The 15,700-nt window shown below is 38.5% G+C and overlaps 1 long non-coding RNA gene across 3 annotated transcripts in view; it reads left to right on the top strand.

The window, feature by feature from the left end:
- The window catches only part of LOC119087838, a 28,254-nt gene extending 21,517 nt beyond the window's left edge, over window positions 1-6,737 (top strand). For all 3 annotated transcript variants that reach the window (XR_005091322.1, XR_005091320.1, XR_005091321.1), the window contains exons 5-6: window positions 1,705-1,808; window positions 5,910-6,737. This is a non-coding gene — a long non-coding RNA (uncharacterized LOC119087838). The remainder of the gene's footprint in view (window positions 1-1,704; window positions 1,809-5,909) is intronic.
- The last annotated feature ends 8,963 nt before the right edge of the window (window positions 6,738-15,700 follow it).

The raw sequence follows: 15,700 nt of genomic DNA, 5'->3' as shown, positions 1-15,700 counted from the left end.
TGATGACATGGCTTGTCCTCCAAGAGAATTCATAGGCAACTGCTTCCTTGGTTGCAACACCAAAGTCCATTAATAATGTCTTAGAGAGTAAATTTTAGAAAAATATCTAATAGCCATGAAGAAACAAAGAAAATTCTCAAACTTTAATTTTAAATATTTTTATGCACGAAACAAACATGCCATAAGACAGGTTGTATACTTAAAAGAATCTTTGCTAAAATAAAATAGAAGAACACCTTACCTTGCATCAAGTAGTTAGTTAAAAACAATGGTTTTAAAATATAGTAGCATTTTAGCAAAAAAAAAAAATGAACATTTAGATGACTAAGAACTTCTGTATGATTGTCTTTATTCATTTGAAAATTATTTTTTATACGTAATAACAAGATGACTTTAAAGTTAAGAAGACAGAAGTGCAAATACACATGCAGACACATAAACATATAGATATATACATCTATTGCTAAGAATCAACCTCGGGGTCTCATGCAGTCTAGGCAACAGATCTACCACTTCTTTATTTATTTAAGAATAAATCAAACTGGTAAAATAGTTCAGTTTTAAAAGTCAAGCTTCATGCTGGGTGGTGGTGGCACATGACTTTAATCCCAGCACTCAGGAGGCAGATATATCTATGTGTATTCAAGGCCAGTCTGGTCTATAGAGCAAGTTTCAGGACAGCCAGAGATTTATATAGAGAAGTCCTGTCTCACAAAACAAAAACAAAACAACAACAGCAAAATCAAGTTTAATAAAAGTAGTAACCTGCCCTTGCTCATATAGCAAGGAAAAGATGTAGCCTGTTTTTTAGAGCATGCCCATCTGACTCTATTTCCTCCTTGCTCCAACTCATAATTCTGTATGGTATCCCATTACAAAGAGAATATGTCAAATGGCATTCTTATGTAATATTTCATCATATTTATTTAGTGCCTACATTACAGCGTATTCCGCCAACTTGGCTCTCAGGTATATTTTAATTTGCCAGAAGACTTATATCCTTCATCTCAGTCATATGCCTCATCTTGACTGCAATTGAGGTGCAACCTCTGAGACAATACAGCCTATATTTAAAATAATGCTGAAATTCTTTTCCTCCTTTTGAAAACCCAAATCATAAAAAAGAAAAAGCTTAGCAAGAAGTACAGTGTCTACCATAGGAGCACAATGAGCCACAGGAAAGCCTAAAGAAATCACCAAGAAAGACAACACAGTGCAGGGAAGAGCATCAATTCTAAGTTAGAATCCTATTCAGGTACTTGAGTAAGCAACTGCATTCTGTGTTTTCTGAGCTGGGGAGAGAGCTCGGTGGGTAAAGTGGTTGCTGTGCAAGCATGAAGACCTTGGTTTCCCCTCACCACCCACATAAAAGTCTTAGTGGCAACACCAGTCTGTATCTCCAGATCTGGAGGAAGCAGAGGCAGGCAGATCCCAGGGGCTCGCCGGTTCGCCAGTCCATCTGAAAATAAGCTAAAAAATATGGTGGGTAAACAATCAAGTAAAGACATTCAGACAAAACCTCTGGACTCCATATGTGCCTGCATGAGTAGGTGTACCCGTACACACAATTCATAAACACGCACAGCCCCCTGCCCTCAAACCCCCCAAGTTTTGTGCTTATAAGCAAAAGAGATTAGGGGCTGGAGAAACAGATAATTGTTTTTGAAAATTGGAATTGACTGGCTTTATCTGTTCACCTTCTAGGGATAAAGTGTCCATTTGCTGAGTCAAACAGGAAAGGTAGTGTGATAGCATGAATCCAGGCCAAAAGGGGGGAAAAATCACAAAGGTGACAGAGACTACAGAAGGTACAGTATTTCTATAACAACCCACTTTCTCAAAATCAACCAGAGTCCTATAAGAAATGCATTAATCTTTTCCAAAGGCCATGGTCACATGACCTCCTGATGTTATACTAGATCCATCGTCACACTAGGAACCACAATTCCCCTAACATAAACCTTTCGGGGTACATACCACACCTTAACCATAGCAGCTCCTAAAGCCACCTGAGCCCAAGTTTCACAAGCTAATAAGTGAGTTATTACCATTCTTTGTTTTGTTTTGTTTTGTTTTTCGAGACAGGGTTTCTCTGTGTAGCTTTATGCCTTTCCTGGATCTCACTCTGTAGTCCAGGCTGGCCTTGAACTCACTAAGATCTGCATGGCTCTGCCTCCCCGAGTGCTGGGATTAAAGGAGTGCGCCACCACCACCCGACTGAGTTATTACCATTCTTGATTGGTGTCATGGTATTTAAATTCTTCTGATATATCCTGCTATACAGTACATACTATTGAACAAAGTGTACTGGTTAGTTTTATGTCAACTTGACACAAGTTATAGTCATCTGGGAACCTCAGTTGAGAAAATGTCTTCAAAAGTTTGGGCTGTGGGCATTTTCTTAATTAGTGATTGATACGGGAGGGTCCAGTCCATTCTGGGTGGTCCCATCCCTAAGCTGGGAGTCCTGGGTTCTATAAGAAAGCAGACTGAACAAGCCAGGAAAGCAAACTACTAAGCAGCACTCTTTCATGGCCTCTGCATCAGCTCCAGTCTCCAGGTTCCTGCCCTGTTTGAGTTCTTGACCTGACTTCCTTCAGTGATAAACAGTGATGTAGAACTGTAAGCCAAATAAACCCTTTCCTCCCGAATTTGCTTTTGGTCAAGATGTTTCATCACAGCAATAGTATCCCTAACTAAGACACAGAGTCTCAATAAAATTAAAGTTTTATCATTAGCGATTGAGGGTATAGTTAATAATATATGAAGAAATGAGGTCAGTAGTTAAAGTAATAATTATTCCTTCTTTTTGTATAGGTTATTCACAATGGTGCCCATCATTGTGAATAAAAATTATAATTAAAATTGAGGAGTAATATCAGTACAGTTTTGAGTGCAATAAAAAGGAAATCAGTGTTTAACTATATTTTTAATTATAAAAATGAATATAATGAGTAATAGAAATAACATTACACATCCTTTGACCCCAAATTCCAATGACACCGTAGAAATAATTGCTGCTGGATATGGCTATCATCTTATCATTTCAGTTTAGAATTTTATAATATATAAATGTATCAGAATTACCATTTTATGTATCAATTTACATAAAAAGATTCAAGTCTATAATCTTTATTTACATAAACATAAGTATAGCTATACAAAGGATACCACATATACCATGGGAACTAATTAGAGGCAGACATCTTCTACATCGTTTACTAGGACACAGAAATTTTATTTCTGTAGGTTCTGAATGGTTTTGTTACATTAAATTTGATGACTCTTCCTGTTATTTGTCCTTATGTGTTATCACACATTAATATTTTAATTGCATATAAAAATTTCAGACTGTGTAATAATTCAGGGCTTTGTTCTCTTGTGTCTTCTAGGTAAAATCAGAATATATAACAATAATGATAATTTTAGCTTCTTTTCCTAGTTTTAATGCTTATTTTCCTTATCTAATTTGTAACGGTTAATAGATAAACATATCATTAACATAGGAGAAATTTTCTTTTCTAGTTTTCATATCTATTTTCCTTTTCTTCTAATTACATCTGATGTTTTGGGAAAACTATGAATATTCTCCTCCCTACCTGCAAAAGCTGCCTTTGAACCTGAGCTCACTACTGGATGGGGAGGCTGAATATCCTGGGGACTGCTTCCTCATACAGCTCACTGCTTTTCAGCCCATGCTGATTTCCCTAAGGTCAAGGACTTCTTAGGCTACATGGCGAATGCCAAGCCACCCTAGAGTGAGATCCTGACTCAATAAACAAACAGCAAGGTAACATAATGCTTCCAAAGGAACACAATACCTTCCTGCAGCAGACAGTTAAAAGAAGATTGTAGAGTTGGAAATGTAGCTCAGCTGGCAGAGTCTTTGGCCAGCACCCACGAAGCCCTGGGTTCAATTCCCAGCATATGGTAGTATGCATTTCAGCATCCTGGAGGTGACAGCAGGAGGATCCAAAGTCACACAGTCTACCTCCAGCTAGTAGGTTTGAGGCTACCCCGGGTTACATAAGATCCTGTCTCAAAGATGCCCTGGGGAGCTGTGTTAGTTTAAGTCACTGTGGCAAATACATGAACGAGACAATGAAAGGGAGAAAGGATTTATTTTGACAGTGTCTCAGAATTTTCATTTGATTATTGATTATATTGTTTCTGGGCCATGCTGAGGCAGAATAGCAGGGCAAGCTCATTTACTTCATACCAAGTCAGGAGAGTGAAAGAGTGGGGTAAGGAGGGGCAGGCCAAGACATGGTTCCAAGAACATATCCATTATAGACTATTTTTACCAGCTAGGTTGTGATGATATTGTATCCCCCAATATATTATGCACCCTAATAAACTCATCTAGGGTCAGAGAACAGAACAGCCACTAGATAGACATAGAAGCCAGAAAATGGTGACACACACACCTTTAATCCTAACATTCTGAAGGCAGAGATCCGTCCGGATCTCTGTGAGTTCAAAGCCACACTGGAAACAGCCAGGCATGGTGACACACACCTTTAATCCCAGGAAGTGATGGCAGGAAGCAGAAAGGTATGTAAGGCCTGAGGACCAGGAACTAGAGTCTTTTTAAGCTTTTAGCAGCAGTACAGCTGAGATTCGGATGAGGACTCAGAGTCTTTGAGTCTGAGGAAACAAGATCAGCTGAGACATAGGCAAGACTAGGTCTTGTCTCCTAAGCTTCCAGAAACTCAAGACAATGCCACAAGCTGTTTACCAAACCATGAACACATGAGCCTATGGGGGACAGCTCCTTTCCAGTCCATGACAAGAATATCAAAATGCTTGAAAGCAAGTTCAACAGATACCATGCTTTATTTTGTTTTCAAACACGGGAAGTAGATTTAGATTTCTGTCTGTGCATGTGAGTGGGGCACTAGAAAAGAAACCGTAAGAGAGAAGACTCCTTCATCAAGAAGGTAGGTAAATAAGGAAAGAGAGGGCAATGGAATACATGTGAAATCAGAGCAGGGTAGGGGGCACTACTGGGAGGGAGGGAGGGGGTCAGCACCAGGAAAATGTGGTGTCATTGGGGAGGGGGCAAAGAACAAAGTACATATGAAAATTCTGTAACAAAACTCCACAACCTGGCATACAAAGACATGATAACTTAAATATTAAAATTCAAAAGGACAAGTATAAGGAAACTCAGTGAGAAGTAAGTAAGACAGGTGACTCAATATTAGGAAAAGGATTGGTTCTATGGAGATGAAATCTAGCAAAGAGGATGTGATCATGAGAATGACTCATACAGAAATGACTCAGTATGACATATGAGACATAACAGTCCAGAGCATAAACAACAGACTTGCTCCAGCCAAAGAAAGAATTTTGAAACTGGCTCTATTAATACAGGTCTGTAATTCCAGCTGTTCTTGAGACAGGCAGGAGGATTGCCAGTTCAAGCCCAGCCTTTGCTATAGAAAAAGCTTAAGGACAGCCTGGGTAATTTGATGAAATGCTGTCTAAAAAAAAAAAAAGTTTAAAAAAGATGGGGATTTAGCTCAGTGATAGAGCACTATCCAGCACTCACCAGGCAGTAGATGCAAACCTGAGAAAAGAGGGAAGGGGAGAAAATAAAACAATATGTCACATCATAAAAGAAGCACATGCTTGAAGTTTAGAACTCTAAGAGAAGGGGAAGGCGTGAATAAAACCTTTCTAATCAAGTAACAGATGGAAACTTCCTGTTCTTAGGAATATTCATGTACAGGAAGCTCGCGTGATCCCAGATAAACTTAACCAGAAAAGATTCCTAATGTATCTTATCATTATCAGACAGTCATAAATAAAAAATAGAATTCTAAAATCTTTCTCCAGGAGGAAAAAAAATCCAACTTACTTTTCAAGGAACTCCTATCAGATTAATGGCATATTTTTTTCAACAGAAATCTCTCAAGAAGACTCTCAAAATATTTCAACAGAAATCTTACCGAAGTTATGAAAGAAAATGACTACCAGTGAAGAAACTTCAGAAATGAAAGAGAAACAAAGAATCTTCAAGGCAAGTAAAACCCGAGGGAATTCATTATCAGCAGATTGCTCTTACAGAAGATGCTCAGGAGTGCTCTACATCTTGAACTGTAACACACATAGCCAACATCACATGAACAAATGGACGTATAAAGCCCACTAGGAATGCAGACCTGTAACTGCATGTAGTCCTAACCCACAGAAATAGAGGCAGAAGAATTACAAGTTTGATCCTGGCTCCAGGGCAAGATCAAGAAGAGGAAAACAATGAGGAGGAGCAGGATGAGGAAGACAGGACCAAGAGAACAAGGAGGAGGAGATACTTAAAAAAGGAGGAAAAATAGTGATTATTTATTTATCATTTCAGAGCACCATTACCACAACTGTAATCAATAAGAGAAAAGCAAACAAACAAAAAAAAGTTTGTATTCCAAATAGAAGAAATTAACAACATGGCAGGCATGCTATCTTTACAACTGAGTACTAACATTCAATAGAATCATATTACATTCTGTCACTTAAAAGACTGGATTAAGAACAGGACCAAACAATATGCTGCCCACAAGAAACACATTTGGTCAGTAAAAAACACACATTAAATCAAAGTGAAATATGGAAAAATGAAACAGAAAGTAAGCAGGAGTGAGTTATATTGATACCAGAAAGTATGGCCTTTAAGATAAATTCTATGTAATTCTCAAGGAATAACTTAAACTGTAAAATGCAACAATAATAAATGTATATGCACCTGATGCTGGAGCAATCAATTTTATTATTATTATTAAACAGTTTTTAATTTTAAATTTATTTTAATCATATTCTTCCCCTCTCCCAAGTCTTTCCAGATCCTTGCCCCTCCTACACCCTTCCAACTTTAAGACTTTCTCAAAAAAAATAAACAAAAACCACAATGTAACAATGAACACTCCCCCAAACCAAGAAAACGAAATAAAACATCACCTAAAATGAAACAAACAGCACCCTCAAACTGTAACCTAATAAAAGCACGCACAGCAAAACTGAGGAGTCCATTTTATGTTGTTCAAGTACTCCTGAACTTGAAGTCTGTCCGGGAGTGGTTGATACTCCCAATGTCAGTCCACTGGAAAAAGTTGACTTTCCCTCTCTCAGCAGACATAAATGACAGTTCAGTTGTTAACCTTTACCCTAGTGACTAGGTTTTCATCTATCCATTCATTTAAAAATCTATGTAACAAAATAAGATATAATAAGATAAAGCAAAAACCATCACATTGAAGTTGGACAAGACCAACCAAGAGAAGGAAAAGAACTCCAAGAGATGGCACAGGAATCAGAGACCCACTCGTTTGCATATTCAGGAATCCCATAAAACCATTAGAGCCCAAGTCATAATATAAGCATAGAGGACCTGGTGCAGACCCATGCAGGCCCTGTGTATGCTGCTTCAGTGTCTGTGAGTTTATATAAGCTTTGCTTATGTTAATTAAGAGGGGCTTGTCTTCTTGGTGTCCTCCATTCCTGCTGACTCATACACTCTTCCTGTCTCCTCTTCCCTGAGTGTGTGTGTGTCAGGGGACAGGGGTGTTAGGACAGGAAGATCTGTGGGATCTACTAGAGATCCACTAAAGGGGATGTGAAAACTTTCCTGCTTTGAAGCTAGAGATGAGACTAGGGGATTGGGTCTGAAGGAAAAGATCTGCAGTCAGCTGTCTGTGGGTTATCTCCCATGGAAGACTGCTCAGACATGGGTTTAAGTCAGCAGAAAGTCTTTATTAACCTGCCCTTGAACTACCCTGGGTGTCTGGGATCCCAGTGTAACCCAAGCCTTTCTCAGGGTGAGCTTCTAAGCACAAAAAACATATTCTGTTTTGACATACAGTTAGCCAGAGACAGAGTTACAGAAGGAAAAAAAAAAAAAAAACAAGGTTAGTATGTATGGAGACTTTGGACTTTGATAGATTAAATCTTTGTTTTTATTTTGATTGGGTGGTGGTGTCAACACACTGAGTTTTACAGCCTGAATGGCACTTCCACCATGGAGTCAGTTGTGCTAAGGTCTGGGACCTGTTACAAGCCTATCTCCTTTCCTGGCTAGAGTGGAGCAATCAATTTATAAAACAACTATGATTAAGGAAAAGATGGGCTCCAATTAAAGGACTTCAATACCTGACTTTTGGTAATGTGTACATAATCCAGACAGAAATCAACATACATTACAGTTAAAATGAATCAACTAGCTAAATATAAGACCTGAAACTCTAAGACAATAACCAAAAAGCAAAAGGCACTGATGCAGGATGAGATATTTTGAGTAAGATCCCAAAAGCAACATCAACAAAGGCAAAAACAGACATATGGGATTATTTCCAACTAGAATCTTCTGCATAGCAAAAAGAAACGATGAACAAAGTAAAGAAATCATCTACAGAAAGCAGCGGTCAAAATGAAAAATCCACCAGTCAACATGAAAGCAAAGACATAATACATCGAAGTCCAAAGTCTCTATATGTACTAATCTTGCTTTTTAGTTTCTGTAGCTCTGTCTCTGGCTAACTGCTCTTGTTAAGTGAAGTGTGTCAAACTAGGATATGGTTTCTGGGCTTAAAAGCTTACCCTGAGGGGCTGGAGAGATGGCTCAGAGGTTAAGAGCACTGACTGCCTTTCCAGAGGACCTGATTTCAATTCCCAGCATCCACATGGTGGCTCACAACCACCTGTAATGAGATCTGGTGCCCTCTTCTGGCCTTCAGTCACATATGCTGTATACATAAATAAATAAATCTTTAAAAAAAAAATTCACCCTGAGAAAGTTTTGGGGTTACACTGGGATCCCAGACACCCAGGGTAGTTCACTGGCTGGCTAATAAAGACTTCCTGTTGGCTTAAACCCATGTCTGAGCAGCCTTCTCTGGTAGATACCCACAATAGGCTGACTACAGATTTTCACCTTTCCCTCTGCTCCTTCACATCCAACCCCCTAGTTTCATCCCCAGCTTCAGAGTGAAAACACATCTTTTGCATCCCCTCTACTGGATCTCTAGTGGATCTCGCAGAGGATGTTTGCCAACTATTTTGTCTTACAAAAGATTGATATCCAAAACCCTTACTAAACAGCTCAAAAAACACAACTCGGGAGCTGACAAATGACCTAGACAGACTTTTCTGATAAGAACTACAAATAGCACACAAGTAAATGAAGATGTGATTAACATCATTATTAATCAAGGAAATGAAGGTCAAAACTACCAAGAGATATTGTCTCACCCTAGAAAGGATGGCTATTATCAAAAACTAAAAAATAACAAGTACTAGAAAGGATGTCATAAAAGGGAGTTCATGAATTGTTGGGGGATATATGTTTTTCTTAAAAATAGGTATAATATAAGATCTATCTAACTCATATATATCCATAATATTTATCATATACATGTTATATATACATATATATATGATCAGTCACATATAATTCTAGTTATATATGCAAAAGTACTAAAACTGCATTGCAGTGAAATATCTGTAATCCCATTTGATTATGGGATTACACTCATAATAACCAGAGTATGGAATCAACCTCTGTCTCCAACAAAGAATACGAACATGGGGGTTGGAGAGGTGGTTCAATGGATAAGAGCACTGGTTGCTCCTCCAGAGGACTGCGGTTTGATCCCTAGCATCCACAGGTTGCATACAACTATCTGTAACTCTAATTTCAGGGGATCCAGTGTCCTTTTCTGGCCTTTGAAGGCACCAGGCATGTGTATGGTAGAAGAAAATACATATGTTTGTGTGTACACATGAATACACTGAATATCATTCTATTATACACACACACACACACACACACACACACACACAAATTGTACCCTCCCCTTCACAGAAAAAATGGTTGGATATTACATCAAGTAAATTAAAAGAGACAATAAAAGACAAATGCCACATTTTCTTTTCACAAGGAAGCTAAAATACTTGATAAGAATATAGAATAATAATTAGCAGAGATTAGGAAAGGAGAACGGGCAGTAGGAAGTCAGATAATGTATGCCAATACACAAGATTTAGTGAATAAATCCTAGGTTGCTTTCTACACAAAGTAGTGACTAGTTCACAATAAGTTTTACATATTTTGTGAAGACTTGAAAGCAAGGAACTCAGTTTCCAAAAATAAAATAGTAAGTAAATAAATGGACATGTTAAGTACCTGATCTGGTACATAGGCATTATAAGCATGCAGTGTAATGCATATATATATATATATTATCTCATAATTTGTACAGTTATGTGCTGCTTAGAAATAAAAAAAAAATATCAAAAGAAATGGAAATACTTACTGTTCTGTGTCAGAACATGTGAACAATGTCAACCCATGGTGAACAATGCCATGGGGAACTGTAAGAGACACTCTAGGAAAAAAGGCAGAGGGTCTTTTGCCTGAGCTGCACTTTGTGCCTTGGATTGTTCTTGGATGTGATCTCGTGCCTCCTGTGACAAACACTGACATTTAATTCATAAGACGTGTTTATTATTGTTGGATGTCAGATCATAGCTATAGAACCCAATCTGGTCAGTGTGCCCTGAGTCTAGACATGGCCTTCTGCCTTGCTTTCATGTTTTCCCAGATATAATCTATAATACCAGGTAATTATGTTTTAGTTGGTCTGTCCTGAGTAAGTTCTGGGAAAGCGCTGCTCTGTTAATATTCAGTATGTCTTTAATGACCTTTACATACAAATTTTTCTGGTCATGTTTTTGTTTGTTTGTTTGTTTGGTTGGTTGATTTTTTGTTTGTTTTATCTCAAACAACTTTCCTTGGAGCATTGTAGCCTGAGTTTTTCCGGCCTTGGCTACAGTCAGGACAAATCTCTGTCACCCGCCAGTCCCACAGCCGCTCAGACCCAACCAAGTAAACACAGAGACTTATATTGCTTTCAAACTGTATGGCCGTGGCAGGCTTCTTGCTAACTGTTCTTTTATCTTAAATTAATCCATTTCCATAAATCTATACCTTGCCACGTGGCTGGTGGCTTATCGGCATCTTCACATGTTGCTGGTCATGGCGGCGGCTGCAGCGTATCTTGCCTTCCTGTTCTTTCTTTTTTTTTTCTCTCTGTTAGTCCCGCCTATATATCCTGCCTAGCCACGACCGATCAGGTTTTATTTATTAACCAATCAGAACAACTTGACATACAGACCATCCCCCAGCACAGCCAAGTGCAGACCATCTCAAACACCTGCACTCAGGCCCATGGTCCTAATCATCCTCTATACGGACCTGCTGGGTAACGCCACAAAGAACCCAAAAAGGGCTCCCACAGGACATACAAATCATCCCACAGCAGAGCATTGTTTTCTTTGTTTCACTGCTGTTTAAAAGCACACTAAAACTGAAGCAAGGTTGTCTACAGCATTAGACTGTAGTTCCCCCCCCCCCCCCCCCCCCCGCCATTCTTTCAAGTTCTTAGATCACAGGTCCAGCAGACAAGATCTGCACAGGTCAGCCAAAAAGTCAAAAACCCTCCTTGATTTGAACATTACATATTGTACTGATATATTAAGTTATTACACAGTATCCCAAAGTTATTATTTTATGAAACCAAACATATTGTAATTTAATACAGTAATTAGAATTGCTGTATTCTGAAGCTCTAGCCCTCAATTTTCTTGCCCCTGCTGTTTCAGCATCAAGCATATGGACTTCAACTAGCTATACAATTTATAATGTTATCATATTCACTATTTCTAGTTTAGTAAGAGTTTTTTTCTTACAAGTAAATGCCAAATTTTATCACATACATCTCACTGGTTTTTGTATTAGTGTTAATGTTTTCTTCTTTGAATGCTAATGCCTATATCTACATACAGATTTTGTATTAAACAATAATTCTATTCTACAAAATTCAATTTCCTTTTTTTTATATTTATTCTTCTCTCATACATTACATCCTGACCACAGTTTTCCCTCCCTCCACTCCTCCAAGTCTACCCTCTCACCTCTCCCAGATCCAACTCTTCTCTCTTTCCCCTCAGAAAATGGGCAGGGCTTCCATGGGGATCAACTGAACACAACATAACAAATTACAATAAGACCAGGTACAAACCTTCATAAGGAGGCTGGATGAGGCAATCCAGTAAGAAGAAGAGGGTCCCAAGAGCAGGTGAAAGTGTCAGAGACACCCCTCACTCCTACTGTTAGGGGTCCTACAAGAACACCAGCATACACAACCAAAATTTATATGCAAAGTACCTAGCACAGTCCTATGCAGATTCAATGATTGCCTCTCCAGTCTCTGTGAGCCCTTTTGAGCCCTGCTTAAGTGATTCTGTGGCCTGTGTTTTTGTGATATTCTTGACCCCTCTGGCTCCTGCACTCCTTCCTCCCCATCTCTTTTGGGGTCCCCAAGCTTCTGCCTAATGTTTGGCTGTGAGTCCCTGCACCTCCTCCCATCAGTAGCGGAATGAAGCCTCTCTGATGACAGTTGGGCTGGGCTCTAATCTATGAGTATGGTAGAAGATCATTAGGAATCATTTCATTGACTTTTTTTGTTTTTATTTTTTTGCCAGTTGTGTTTGGTTCTGTCCCAGGTCTCTGGGATACCCTGTCTCTGGTTCCTGGCCACCCAGGCAGTGTTGGACATGGGCTCCCTCTTGTGGCATGGGCTTCAAGTTGGACCAGCCATTGGTTGGCCACTCCCACAATTTGTGAACCACCATTACCCAGGAAATTCTGTAGGCAGGACAAAGTGTAGGTTGAAGGTTGTGTGGCTGGGTTGGTATCCCAGTCCCATCTCTGGGAGCCTTGCCTGGTTACAGAAGATGGCAGGTTCAGGTTCCATATCCCCTACTACTAGGAGTCTTCACTAGGGTCACCCTCTCAGTTTCCAGGGAGTTTCCACTGAGTTAGGTTTCTACATTGCCTCCCAAAGCCCTCTAATTCCAGTCATCCCTCTGTACTCTTTCCCTCCACCCTCATACCTCCTGTTCTCATCCCCACCTGCCCCCTGTCCAACTGCAAAGTCTATTCTATTTCCCTTTCAAGGGTGACTCATGAGTTCCCCCCTTGAGCCCTCCTTTTTGCTTGGCTTCTCTGTGTCTGTGGATTATAGTGTGATTATCTTTTACTTAAGAGCTAATATCCACAGTGAAGTGAGTACATACCATGTCTGTCTTTATTACTCTTGGTTACCTCACTCAGGGTGTTTTTTTTTTTCTCTAGTTCCACCATTTGCCTGAAAATTTCATGATGTCATTCATTTTAAAAGCTGACTAATATTATCTATAAATGTGTCACATTTTCTTTATTAATTCTTTGGTTGAGGGACATCTAAGTTGTCTCCAAGTTCTGACTATTACGAATAAAGCTGTTATGAACATAATTCACCAAGTGTCCTTGTGATAGGATAGAGCTTCCTTTGGGTATATGCCCAAGGGTGGTTTAGTTGGGTCCTGAGGTAGATTCCTAATTTTCTAAAGAAACACCATATTGATTTCCATAGTGGTTGTACAAGTTTGCATTCCCATTAACAATGGAGGAATGTTCTTCTTGCTCCACATCTTTGACAACATGAGTTGTCACTTATGTTTTTGATCTTAGTCATTCAGACAGGTGTAAGATGGATTCTCAAAGTAGTTTTCATTTCCACTTCCCTGATAGCTAAGGATGTTGGACATTTCTTTAATTATTTCTCAGACATTTGAGATTCCTCTATTGATAATTCTTTGTTTAGATATGTACCCTGCTTTTTTATTGGATTATTTGTTTTATTAATGTCTAGTTTCTTTATTTATTTTGGATATTAGTCCTCTCTCAGATGTGGAGTCAGTGAAAATCTTTTCTCATTCAGTAGGCCATTTTACAGATCAGTTTCCTTTATAGGCATACCTGCAAAAAATACTCAATAAAATACTTGCAAACAAAATCCAAGAACACACCAAAAAGATCATCTATCATTATCAAGTAGGCTTCATCCTAGAGATGCAAGGATGGTTTAACATAAAAAATTAGTAAATGTAATATGGTGGTATTTTATTTGTACTGAAATGTAATTTTCATTGTATGTTAATAAACAAAGTTGCCCGGGGGTCAGAGCTATTAGAGCCATAGCAAGAACGTGGTCGTGGTGGCGCATGCCTTTAATCCCAGCACTTGGTAGAAGAACTGGGTAGATCTCTGTGTATTCAGGCATACAGCCAGCATTGGAGACATATGCCTTTAAGACCTGGAGGGCGGTACTTACAGGCAGTAACAAGGCAGTCATGTGTTTGGGTTTACAACCAATGAGAAGACAGAACAGAAAGACTATTTAAAGACAGAAACACAGGAAGTAGCTCTCTTTCAGGAAGTTAGGAGCACTGCAGGAGGCAAGATTTTAGCTCTGAGCTCTGACCTCTCGGCTTTCTCTTTTACATTGGTTCTGTGTTTTTTTTTTAATTTTAATAAGACAGTTGGTTACATCTACAATGTAATCTACCATATCAGCAAACTGAAAAAAAAACCACATGATCATCTCATTAGATACTTAGAAAGACTTTGACAAAATCTAACATCCCTTCATGATAAAAGTATTGGAGAAAGTGAGGACACAAGGGATATACCTAAACATAATAAAGACAATTTATGGTAAGCCTATAGTCAATATCAAACTAAATAGAGAGAACCTCAAAGCAATTCCACAAACATTAGGCACAAGCCAAGGCTGTTCACTCTCTTCATATCTATTAAATACAGTATTTTAATTTATAGCTATAGCAACAAGACCACTGTAAAATATCAAGGGGATACAAATTGGAAAGGAAGAAGTCAAAAGTATCATTATTTGCAAATATTATGATAGTATACAAAAGTGACCCTAAAAATTCCACCAAGGAATTCCTACATCTGATAAACACTTGTGGCTGGATACTAGTTTAACTCAAAAAATCAGTAGCCCTCTTATATGCAAAGACAAACGGGCTGAGAAAGAAATCAGGGAAACAACAATTCTCACAATAGCCACATACAATATAAAATATCTTGGAGTAACTCTAACCAAGGAAATAAGGTTTTTATGACAAAAACTTCCAGTCTTTGAAGAAATAAATTGAAGAAGGTATCAAAAGATTGAACTATGTCCCATGTTCATAGATTAGTAGGATTAACATAGTAAAAATGGCCATCATACCAAAAGCAGTCTACAAATTCAATGATATCATCATCAAAATTCCAGCACAATTCTATACAGATCTTGAAGAGACAATACTCAACTTCTCGTGGAAACAAAAATCCCATAATAGCTAAACAATCCTGTACAATAAAAGAACTAAGGGAGGTACCACTATCCCTGATTTCAAGATGTACTACAGAGTTATAGTAATAAAAACCATATAGAATTGACATAAAAACAGACACACTGATCAATGGAATCAAATTAAAAAAAAAAAAAAAGCCCAGACATAAGTCCACACACCTGTGGATACCTGGTTTTTGATAAAGAGGCCAGAAATACACAATGGAAAAAGGAAAGCATATTCAATAAATGGTGCTGACCTAACTGGATGTCTGCTTGTAGACAAATGCAAGTAAGTAGATATTTATCACCCAGCACAAAACTCAAGATCAAGTGTATCAAAGACTTTAACATAAAGCCAGATACGCTGAACCTGATACAATAGAAAGAGGGGAATATCTTTGAATGCATTAGCACAGAAGACAACTTCCTGAACAGAACACTGACTAATCCACACACTAGGA

The sequence above is a fragment of the Peromyscus leucopus genome, chromosome 4 (assembly GCF_004664715.2).
Source record: "Peromyscus leucopus breed LL Stock chromosome 4, UCI_PerLeu_2.1, whole genome shotgun sequence".
NCBI classification, from domain to species: domain Eukaryota; kingdom Metazoa; phylum Chordata; class Mammalia; order Rodentia; family Cricetidae; genus Peromyscus; species Peromyscus leucopus.
The sequence above is the reverse complement of the archived record's forward strand: the minus strand, read 5'-3'. Positions and strand labels throughout refer to the sequence as shown.